Genomic DNA, 12,895 nt, shown 5'->3' with positions numbered 1-12,895 from the left:
ACCAAAGAAAACAGAAAGTTAAGACGAAGAAAAAGTGGATAAGACGATCCCATATGCAAAGGCACCTTAGGTTTTCTCTCTTCTCGGCCAAGTGTGCTGAGGATGTAAAGAGAAGGCTCCGGCCCTAGGCAATGACAAGCTATCATATGTGGATCAATTAATTCATCAAAATCATCAATCGTCCTTGCATACCTGATTACCGCCTGAACCCGCTCCTTAAACTTACTCTCAAGCTTAGGACGCTCTTTCACTGCAAAATACAACAGCAAGAAAAGATCAGAAGTAATGACCAATATAAACAAGAAGTTAGAGAAGAAAAAAGCATCTCATGAGGAGAAAACGCACCAAGCAAAGGGGTCTACCACTGGCACAGCAACCTAGGAATGTCCCCCCAAAAATCATCAGAAAGAGTCTCCCAACCGTAGCTTGACACAAAGAAATATCTAGATTTCCAATAACGGAAGGACAATGGAAGATCAACGATAAGACGCGACTTTCTATCCTAGGGTACAAACTCATAATACCCAAACTCCTTGGATTCTTTCAAAGATAGAGATGGACGAACTTATTTATTGTGATCATATCTCCGTCGGCAATGGTCGTCCAAATCACCATACAGCTTATGACGATTCTCCATGAATTAGGCATAAGCTACCCTAGTGCAAGGTTTAGGTAGTGAAGAAGCTCCATAATAAATGGATGGACGGGGAATCTGAGGCCGCACGAAAACACAGCCTCATAAAAACAAACTTCCCCATGAGCAAAGGCATAAGCCTTCTCACCTTTTCTGGGAAGACAAGCCCTAGTCCCCTCGGGAAACTGAAACCTATCTCTGAACTTACTAAAGACCTCTATTTTCAAAGAGCATTTTTCCTTAAGGGCATGGAAAGGACGGGCAACAGCCGAAGCAGGAGGATGGGAAGACGAAGGCGTATGAGAAGGCGTAGAAGTGGCTGTATCTACCCCGGCCCCTTCCCCGCCGACATTAGAAGACGAGCCTCTCTCTAAGACACCTGACCCCACCTCGGAACCCATCTTTTCCCTCCTTAAGACCTCTCGAACAAATTTAAACCAAACCTGAGATTTATACAATAAAGGGTATAAATCACCCAATACTAAACCTAAGCCACTGCCACTAAAAACAAAACTCTCAATCTGTGGGTATGAATCACTGGGTGAAAGCGCACCTAATGAGTCGCTAGAAGATTCTATTAAAACCCTTAAGCGGGAAAAAAGAAACACGAGGGAAGGAGAAGTTCGCTTAACTTCAGAGTAACCCACAATTAAAGGAGACAACACCACTCAAAAAGGGGAAAGGGAAGCACAAAAAGAAAAAAGGAACTCAAAAGACAAGAATACAAACAAAATTCAGAAAGGAAAAGAGTGTAAATAAAGGGCGTACTTGGAAATTAGGGAGGAAACTAAGAAGACTAAAGCAAAATGCACAACTAAGGGAGTCAGAAAAACCAATCGCAGAGAGAAGATGAAGAAGTGAAAAAAGGAAAGCCAAAAATCAAAAGGTTTTGCCTTGAAAAATGTGGGAAACCTGAAAAGGTTTTCACCGGACACAAGACCCCCTGGCCAATCAAAATCAAACACGTAGCCACGATGTGTGCCATGCCGCCACTAAGCAATCAATGCGGAGTAGAACCCCAAGTGCCACAACTGCCAAAAAAATAAAAATAAAATAAATCCTTTCGTATTCCTATGATCGTCCAAAGTGTGGACGACCTCGGAATATGGGGGTAGCTGATAGACTCGATCATATCATCCTCATCCGTAATCATGGGCAAGGATGAAGAAGATCCCCAAATTCGTCCCGCCAGTGATGGTCACCAAACAAGGATGAACAAATCCATTTTCACTCATCAATGAACTGTTACAAAGCATTGATCAGCTTCCATACCATTGGGAGGATAACCCACCATTAACACCTTGCAGAGGCGTTACCAGGAGAGAATAAAATCACCATCAAGACTCCACCAACGGCTAGAAGGAGGCACCTGTGTACACGTATATATATAGCCATGAACTCCGAAAGAGAGGTACATATACAAAGTAATACTCTAGCTCTTGAAGACTGATTTCTTAACATTTCTTTGGTCAATTTTTCTGACTTTAGTATCAGAGGCTTTGTGGCAAGCACCACACCGGTGACCCACATTTCTTCTTTTTCTCCACTCATTTTTTAGGGTTGGGTTGGCTAAGGACGACTCCAATCTGGACAATCACATTTGACTGACGATTTAGACATCATCAATTTCCATGGATTAATTGTGCTTTGACTATGTGTATTTGATGTTGGAATGTTGTTTAATCAAGATTTTACCTAGATAAACTAGGACTTTGATTTTGATTATTTAATGTGATTATTTTGTGTGAAGTTTTTGGATGAAAGATTTGTAATTAAAGTTGTACTACAATGATGGATTTGTCAAAAGTCTCATTGAATTAAAAAAAAAAAAACTTGTGTTACATTATTTAAAGAATTCATCTCTCTCTCTCTCTCTCTCTCTCTCTCTCTCTCTCTCTCTCTCTCTCTCTCTCTCTCTCTCTCTATATATATATATATATATATATGTATATGTATAATTCTTTTTTTATTCAATTCAAACTAAGATTCTCACTATTCTAAAAGACAAAGCAAACATCTATTTGTCCCTTTCTTCGCTTGGACCTAAAGCAATGCAAACTAAATCTTTTATTTCCTCCATTTATAAGGAAAGAATAATGAATATAAGTAGGCGATTAGAAAATGGTATTCTAAAAGACAAAGCAAACATCTATCTATCCCTTTCTTCGCTTGGACCTAATAAAGAAATGCAAACTAAATCTTTTATTTCCTCCATTTACAAGGAGAGAATAATGAATATGAGTAGGCTATTAAGAAATGGTATTCTAAAAGAAAAGTCAAACATCTATATATCCCACTCTTCCCTTGGACCTAAAGCAATGCAAAGTAAGGAGAGTGTAGGGAATTAACCCGAAATTCCCAAACCTGGGAGAAACAAAAATAGAAAAAACACACGACAAAAAAAAATAATCATTCGCACAAGACAGTATTTATGTGGTTCAACAATTTGCCTACGTTCACGGAGTTACAGGAATTTCACTATTATCAAGGAAAAAATACAAAGTGCGGCAGTACAGTTTTTCTCACTCTCAAAAACGACAACAACAAACCCTAATCACAAAAGCAATGTTTTCTAAATCCTGCGCACAGGATTCACAATGGGCTACAAAATGGGCCAAAAAAAATTTTCCCGAGGGCCACAGCTTGGGCCTGTCGGCCCAAGCCTCCGCTCCATGGACTAAACTTCAGAAAATCTCTCATTAAAAACCACGCAACATTATTCAGGTCGTCAACTGGATCAAACGTAACTAGACTCAGCACCGGCTCAACAACTTTGGGAGCCTTAGGCGAAAATTTTAAGTAGGGCCTTTTAATATTTAAAGCCTAAACCTGCACAAACAAAAATTAATTTAATACATGGTTTAATAAATTAGTATCACTATAATATAAATGAGTTGATATAATACACATCAAATTATTAATTGGTATAATAATTTATAATGCATATAAAAAATATATATAAAAAAAAAAGAAGTGAGAAACCGTTTTAAGTAATAACTGTGGGCTGCATTGCACAGGCTGCAACTGCTCAATTGCGCACTGTGCAGCCTGTGCAGTGCAGATGTGACTCATGTGAGCAAGCCAGCATGGCCTGTACTATCATCCTATGGCTAAGTTTTAAAGCAAAAAATGTGTCTTAAGCAAAAAAGGGTCCTATCAAAAAAAACGTGTCCCATGATGGGACTCCCATCAATGAAATAAACTAAAAAAATATTTAATTTAAGTTATATAAATAGAAGACTTTGCCTTCATCCCCATTCCCAGTTGTGTGTGTGTGTTTACCATCGAGTCTATCTCAAAAAAAAAAAAAAATAGAAGACTTTGAGTCTTCATTTTCGGAAAGACAGAAAGGGGAAAAACTGAAGAAAATTACCTCTGGTAGAAAACACTCAAACTAGACTGATTGACTGAGTTTAGGGAAAAAGATCAAGAATCAAGACGAAGATAAAGAAAAGAAAGGTAAGAATATAGATGGAGAGGCAGAGAGATAGAGAGATGAGAGATTTTTCTTTTGTTTTTGAAATTTATAATATCTATTTTGGCATATTTCAAGACAATTACGTTGTATTATTAATGAGTTTGTCTGATATTAATTTTGATTTTAGCAAATTTCAATAATAAGTTAATAAATTTGTCTCTTAAAATTTAATTTTGTTAGTTGAAATTTGACTATTTTTGTTTTTTCCTTTTTAATTTTCTGCATTTTAAGATACAATGAAGCCTTTTTAATGCTTAAAATTTTTTTAATTAAAATATATAGATAAATATATTATATATAGTGTTTTTACAAGTGGGGCATTCTTTTATTTGGGGGCCTAAGGCGATTGCATCAATTGCATCACCTATTGAATCGGCCTTGACTAGGCTCCACAAAGCCCAACAGAGAGAATATTAGCTTTAAGGCACAATAAAAATCTAACTTTAAGACCATTTTTATCCTTGTATATGACTTATTTTGTAACTTTCGGAAATTTTATTTTTTTGAATAAATTTGGAAAAGGGCAAAATTTTCAATTTACATGCTTTAAAAAAAATTCCTAAATTGATGTGTGGAAAAAAATATGATCACATTTTGGGGTCAAGGACAACAAAGTATTTTTCTGAATGAGAATTGGAGTTCTTGAACGGTTTTGTGAAAAAATCAATTTTGATTGATTAGATTATGGTCTTAAAATGCATCAAAATGAATGGAATAACAGTATATTACTTTGACTTGGGCGAACCAATTAAAATCAACTTAATGCTTGGTATTCATTAGTTCAATCAGAAGACTTATAATGTTCCTGCAGGCACTTGATAATCCGACAAGATATGTTTAGAATTTTTATTCTAAAATTAATTATATGTTTGATTGTAATGTAATTTAAGATTAAATGAGCCCAATATCATTTGGAGTAAATCCTTTCGAAACCAATCTCATTCAGACTCAATCCCTGATTTTGACTCGTAATTATTTTTTAGGGAACTTTTACAGACATTTACTAGACCTTAACACTTCAATTGGGCTTAATTGTATTTTAAATTTTTGTGTGATTATTCTTGTTCAAATATTTGTAGACATCTACCATTAACTCAACATCTTACTTCAGCGTATGAAAGTAGGAAATTTTGTTTGTAATTCATAATTTAGTTACTACAAAACATTACTAAATTTGATTCAAGGAATATAAACATTGGATTCTTTGTGGTGAGTGCTTGTAGCTCATTCTCTATGGGACTTGTGTCTTGTCAGATTTGGAACCCTAAGAATTCGTTGAGCTGAATAGCTAGGCACGCAACACAAATATTTGGGAAAAGTTAATGGATTGATTTAGAAAATATTTTTAAAAACTTTTGATAGGAAAAGAGAAAAGTAACTAACTTTTTTACTGCTTTTTATATTTTCTATGAAAGTAGTATCAAAATTTTCCTTAAATTGTATGTTAATAAATGCTCTTGAGGTTTCAATTTTTAATACTCTAAAGTTCCTTATCCGCCAAATTGACCCCTAAGACTAACTTACGTTAGCTCTTATGGATGAAAAATTCAGGTGACCACATTAATAAGACACACCAACTGATTTGCTCTACTGGTTGCATAATGGTCACGTGATTTTTATGCCTATAAGAGTTATCGAAAGTTAGTCTCAATGGTCAATTTGATGGATATAGAATGTTGTACTCAGTTTACAAAACTTTCACTTTTACGGAATCTATGAGAGCTTATGATAAAGAGTTGTATCCGCAATTTATTATGCAAATCCATAGACTTGCTAATTCCTTTTTCTTCAATATTTTGGAAATCTATCAATTGGATTTCATTTGGAAATCAAGGTACCCTTTTCAATTTTTCTGTTTAAAGAACATGACCATCATATTGCTCTGGGAAAAGAAAGGAAAGAAATGCAATTACGCACACTATCACAATGGTCTTTCATAAAATTATGATAATATTAGTATACGCAAATTCAAAATACGTGACCACAAGGAGAAGTAAAAGCCAAAGAAAAAGCAATGGACATCTTCCAGGATTCAAATGCTTCTAACTCTAATTTAATACAGTATGTTACTCTCTTTTTTCTGCAGCTTGATTCCCTTAATTCATTTATCAAAAAAGATTTTCTATCATCCCTTCAAATTCTTTCTTGATTTAATATTCAACAAATTACAGACAAGAAAAACCTAACTTGTAAGGGTTTTAAGACCTGTTACACAAAAAGCGTCTTTTGATACTCCAAGGAACTACACTATTTTTTACTTTTATAATCTATGGATTCTATTCAATTATTTTCAAATTTTTATTATTCCAAAATTTACTAAAAGGAGAAAAGGGTGGGAAAAAATGGAATAGATGAAATCATAAAATCTTTTCAAAATATTTGTTTTGTTCTCTTGTTTAGGAGTTTGAGAAAAAATATTATTCCCATGGTAGAAAAAATATCATTCTCATAGTAAAAAGTTTAAGTAAGAATGAATGGAATGATTAGGAATGAACCCAATCTTTTTTCATCAAAAACCCAATTTTTCATTCTCCAAAATTGGGAAGAATTAGAGAATAGAATGGAGTTCAAGAAAAATTTGATTGAAATCCCCACATTGCCCATTTATATTTTACAAATTTCCCATAATTCCCCTTTCTTATTTATTACTGATCAGTGCATTATTATGTATTACACTTCTATTTTTGAGACATATGGTCAAGGTTGTGCAAGTTTTTTATTCCAAGACTTCATTTGAAGTCTCTTAATTGTTTATCACTATTTCACAAAGATTCATTTGAGTCATATAATGTAGCAAAAACCTTCAAAATGATTTCTCTCTTCTTCTTCTTCTTCTTCTTCTTCTTTTTTCCTTTTTTTTGGAGAGAAACCTTCTAATGATTTTGCAGCAACCTAGTGGACAATATAAACCTATGACTATAATTGAAATCGGGCTCACAGTTCACTTACACTTTCGCTTCTGATGAAAATTCCTTCTCCATAAGAAGAGGAGGCATTTGATCCTCGTACTGAGATAACTCTGTAGCATACATCATAAACTTGTTGGAGAAAAAGTGCATAGCTTAGCGATTAAAACCTGCACCAACCTTAATTACATAGTCATTTTAATGTTCCTTAAGCCCCTGCTCCACCATAAAAATGTGGCTGTTTCCTTAAAAAAATAAATAAATAAAAATGTGGTGAAATGAGCAACAGTCTCAGTTCATGAACAAAAAAATTCTTCTAAATGTGCACCATACCTTTGATTTTAGAACTGAACATGTTTCACAAACAGACTAAAATTACTTACAAATGGGTCTAAAAAGGTAAGAGTATTTCCTTAAATGATAAACAATTTCAAATTCTAAACTTACCAAACTTAGAATAGACTTGACTCAACTCAACTCAACTCAACAATCTTAAAATATATTTATTTGGGGGCAATCTACAGATATAATTTGCCCTTCAGCTACACCTAGAAATAAATTTCTGCGAAGTCACTAAACAGCAACATCAAACACATTTTTCCTAGAGCTCCACTTTTTTAGAAATCTACACTAACTCTCTTGTCTCTAGAAATTTCTAGAGTATTCTAGAAACTTCTAGAACATTCTCACACAATCTCTCTCTCTAGAAACTTCTAGAGTTCCACTCAATTTACTTCTCTCCGGAATTCTCTAGAAAGTTCTCTTGCATTCTGAAAATTTCTCCATGATGCTCTATCCAGATTTCTCTATGAGATATCTCTAGAGACTTCTATGTAGAAGTAAATCTTAGCCACATGATTATAGAATAATCTAGAAGGTTGGAGAATGGCATTCGTTTAATGCCAATAAAAGGGAAGATGCTAGAAGCTTCAAGTTGGTTTCCTAACCAACTTACACCTAGTATAAATAGATGTGGTGGTATGTGAAAGTAAGAGTGTGAGATTAGTGAGATTTGTGAGAGACTAGTGAAGAGTGTGAAGTGGAGAAATAAGTAAGAGCTATTGTGTAGTGTCAATACATAGGTGTCTAGAGAGTTGGTGTGTGTGTGTCTCGTAAAAGCATTAGTGCTTGTAAAGTGTTGTAATTCAGAGTCAAGTTTTTAATAAAAACTCTCTTGTTCAGTCATTTGTTCAACAATCTAGTATTAGAGCTTCCGCTAACTCAACACACTTATCTATATGTTAAGCCCTCAACTAAATTCATTGTTCTTCAAAATCAATAGGTGTAACTGCTCACCAAAAATTGAAGACTTCTTAGTCACCTTTTCTTGACAACACCTTCCAAAATCCCATCAATTCTGAAAGAACCAGAAAATTGTTGGTTATCAATTGGACTAGGCAGCTGGAATGAGATAAGTGCCCTGGTGGGCATAGATTCTATGATTGCATCTGAAAAATTTGGGAGTTCTTGCACACTATTTTTTTCACCAGTTGTTGTTACACCCTTTATTACCATCTTTCCATTAGGTTCAACCTCACAACTGAAATCCTCTGTAGTCAAAAATGATGGCCAGAGTCAATAACCATAGAAAGATGAATATTAGAAGCTGGCAGTAGGAATGAGATAACCCCGATCATGATTTTCCAAGCATACAAACTCAAATGTTCAGAACAAGTAAATTTGATAATTCTTGAAAGTCTAAAGTGAAGGATTAGAGACATAAATGAATTAATGTACAGAGAATAGATGTAAGAACAATTCTGATTTGTAGCGAGTCCAAAACAACCAATGTTAAGAGGTATGTAGTTATGCCAGCAAGCTAATGACTATATCACATGATCAATACTGGTGTTCTGTTGGGCTTTGTGGAGCCTAATTTTGTTTGATCTGGTTCGACGATCTGACCTGACTCGAATAATATTGCGTAGTTTTTAATGGGAGATTTACTAAGGCATAGGCCGCTAGCCCTAAGTCGAAGTACTCATGGACAAGCCTCTTGGGGGTCTGGGGGCAATGCCCTCGGAAAATTTTTTTTGCCCGTTTAGCCCATTGTGGAACCGACTTTGGTGATTAGGGTTATTATTGTGAGTTGGTTGCCATGTTTATATAGAGTGAAAAATCTTGTAGCTGCACTGTGTATTGTATTTTTCTTCTTCCCTAATAATAGTGAAATCTCTGCAATTCGGTGGACGTAGGCAAATTGTCGAACCACATAAATACTGTCTTATGCGTGTGATTGAATTTCTTTAGCATGTGTTTTCTCTATTTTTTTTGTTTCTCACAAGTTGGGATTTAGGTTAAATTCCCTACAACTGGTATCAGAGCCTAGGGTTAGGTTTGAGTGGGAGTAATGGTAGAGGAAGTAGGAAAGGCATCTGGAATAGAAAAGTTTGATGGCACAGACTTTGCGTATTGGAGGATGCAGATTGAAGATTATCTCTATGGGAGGAAATTGCATCTACCTTTTTTGGGGACAAAACCTGAGGAATGGGCTCTTCTTGACAAACAGGTATTGGGAGTTATCAGGTTAACTTTGTCTAGGTCTGTTGCACATAATGTTTTAAAGGAGAAGACCACAGCAGATCTGATGAAGGCTTTGTCCGGTATATATGAAAAGCCGTCAGCAATCAACAAGGTACATCTGATGAAGAAACTATTCAATTTGAAGATTGCAGAAAATGCATCAGTAGCACAATATCTGAACGAATTTAACATTATCACAAATCAATTGTCGTTTGTAGAAATTGATTTTGATGATAAGATCCGTGCACTGATCGTTTTGGCTTCTTTGCCAAACAGTTGGGAGGCAAAGAGGATGGCAGTAAGCAATTCTATGGGAAAGGAAAAGCTGAAGTACAATGATATCCGAGATTTAATTCTGGCTGAGGAGATTCGCAGAAGAGATGCAGGCGAAACTTCAGGAGCTAGTTCTACCCTAAACCTTGAGACAAGAGGTAAAGGTAATGACAGAAATTCAAACCGGGGCAAATCAAAATCCAGAAATTCTAATAGGAACAGAAGCAAATCTAGATCAGGCCAATAAGTACAATGCTGGAACTGTGGGAAAACAGGTCACTTTAGGAGGCAATGCAAAAGTCCTAAGAATAAGAATGAAGATGATTCTGCTAATACTGTAATAGAAGAGGTATAGGATGCATTACTTCTTACAGTAGACAGTCCACTTGATGATTGGGTTTTGGACTTAGGAGTTTCGTTTCATACCACTCCACACTGAGAAATCATACAGAATTATGTTACAGGTGATTTTGGTAAGGTGTATTTGGCTGATGGTTCAGTCTTGGATGTTGTAGGTATGGGAGACATTCGGATATTGTTGCCCAATGGATCTGTTTGATTACTGGAGAAGGTTCGACATATTCCTAACCTGAAGAGGAATTTAATTTCTGTTGGACAACTTGATGATGAAGGACATGTAATACTATTTGTTAGTGGTACTTGGAAGGTTACAAAGGGAGTTAGAGTATTGGCTCGTGGAAAGAAGACTGGTACTTTGTATATGACCTCATGTCCAAGAGACACAATTGCAGTTGTTGATACAAATACTGATACAATCCTATGGCACCGCAGACTTAGTCACATAAGTGAAAAATGGATGAAGATACTACTGTCAAAAGGAAAACTACCAAAATTGAAGTCCATTGATTTTGACATGTGTGAAAGTTGCATATTAGGAAAGCAGAAAAAGTGAGCTTCTTGAAAACTGGCAGGACACCGAAGGCTGAAAAATTGGAACTAGTACACACTGATTTGTGGGGGCCTTCTCCGGTTGCATCCTTTAGAGGTTCAAGGTACTACATCACTTTTATTGATGACTCAAGCAGAAAGGTATGGGTTTATTTTCTGAAAAATAAATCTGATGTATTTGAAACTTTTAAGAAGTGGAAGGTCATGGGTGAGACAGAAACAGGTTTGAAAGTAAAATGTTTGAGGTCAAATAATGGAGGAGAGTACATAGATGGAGGGTTTAGTGAGTATTGTGTTGCACAGGGAATTAAGATGGAGAAGACCATTCCTCGGACACCACAGTAGAATGGTGTGGCTGAGCGCATGAACAAAACTCTCAATGAGCGTGCTAGAAGTATGAGGTTGCATGCTAGACTACCAAAAACTTTCTGGGACCATCAGTTCCCATGGAGTTCAAACCTCCTAAGGAGGTTTGGATTGGTAAAGAGGTAAAGTTTTCACATTTAAAAGTTTTTGGTTGTGTTTCTTATGTTCATATTGATTCTGATACTCGTAGTAAACTTGATGCAAAGTCTAAAATATGTTTTTTCATTTGCTATGGTGATGAGAAATTTGGCTATAGGTTTTGGGATGAACAAAACAGGAAAATCATCAGAGGTAGAAATGTGATATTTAATGAATAGGTTATGTACAAGGACAGGTCAACTGTAGTGTCAGATGTTACAGAGATAGATCAAAAGAAATCTAAATTTGTAAACTTAGATGAATTGACTGAAAGTACTGTCCAAAAAAGGGGTGAAGAAGATAAAGAGAATGTAAATTCACAGGTAGATCTGAGTACACCTGTAGCTGAAGTCCGCAGATCTTCCAGAAACATTAAACCTCCACAGCGTTATTCACCCGTTCTAAATCATCTCCTGTTGACTGATGGTGGTGAGCTAAAGTGTTATGATGAAGCCTTGCAAGATGAGAATTCAAGTAAGTGGGAGTTAGCCATGAAGGATGAGACGGATTCTTTGTTAGGGAATCAGACATAGGAACTGACTGAATTGTCAATAGGAAAGAAGGTTTTGCACAACAAGTGGGTATACAGAATAAAGAATAAGCATGATGGTAGCAAACGTTACAAGGCCAGATTAGTTGTAAAAGGGTTCCAGCAGAAGGAAGGCATTGACTACACAAAGATATTTTCTCTAGTTATGAAGATGTCAACAATCAGACTAGTACTGGGAATGGTGGTTGCAGAAAACTTACATCTTGAGCAATTAGATGTGAAGACAACATTCCTTCATGGTGACTTGGAGGAAGACCTTTACATGATTCAGCCAGAAGGATTCATTGTTGAGGGACAAGAGAATCTAGTCTGCAAACTGAGAAAGAGCTTGTATGGCCTAAAACAAGCTCCTAGACAGTGGTACAAGAAATTTGACAATTTTATGCATAGAATTGGGTTCAAGAGATGTGAAGCTAATCACTGTTACTATGTTAAGTCTTTTGACAATTCTTACATCATATTACTGTTGTATGTGGATGATATGCTTATTGCAGGGTCTAGCATTGAGGAGATTAATAATCTGAAGAAACAATTGTCCAAATAGTTTGCAATGAAGGATTTGGGAGCTGTAAAACAAATCCTTGGTATGAGAATCATTAAAGGCAAGGCTAATGGTACATTGAAGCTTTCACAGTCAGAGTATGTGAAGAAGTTCTCAGCAAGTTCAATATGAATGAAGCTAAACCAGTGAACACACCCTTAGGTAGTCATTTTAAACTAAGTAAAGAACAGTCACCGAAGACAGATGAAGATAGGGACCATATGAGCAAGGTGCCCTATGCTTCAACTATTGGCAGCTTGATGTATGCTATGGTATGTACAAGGCCAGACATTGCACATGCAGTGGGAGTCGTGAGCAAATTCATGAGTATGCCTGGAAAACAACATTGGGAGGTAGTCAAGTGGATTCTAAGATATCTGAAGGGTTCATCAGATACATGGCTTTGCTTCACAGGTGCAAGTTTGAAACTACAGGGTTATGTAGATGCTGATTTTGCTGGTGATATTGATAGTAGAAAGAGTACTACTAGGTTTGTTTTTACTCTTGGTGGTACAGCTATATCATGGGCTTCAAATCTACAGAAGATTGTTACTTTTTCTACTACAGAAGCTGAGTA

This window comes from Quercus lobata, chromosome 3, assembly GCF_001633185.2.
Source record: "Quercus lobata isolate SW786 chromosome 3, ValleyOak3.0 Primary Assembly, whole genome shotgun sequence".
Classification (NCBI taxonomy): Eukaryota; Viridiplantae; Streptophyta; class Magnoliopsida; order Fagales; family Fagaceae; genus Quercus; species Quercus lobata.
This window is presented reverse-complemented; position numbering follows the sequence as displayed.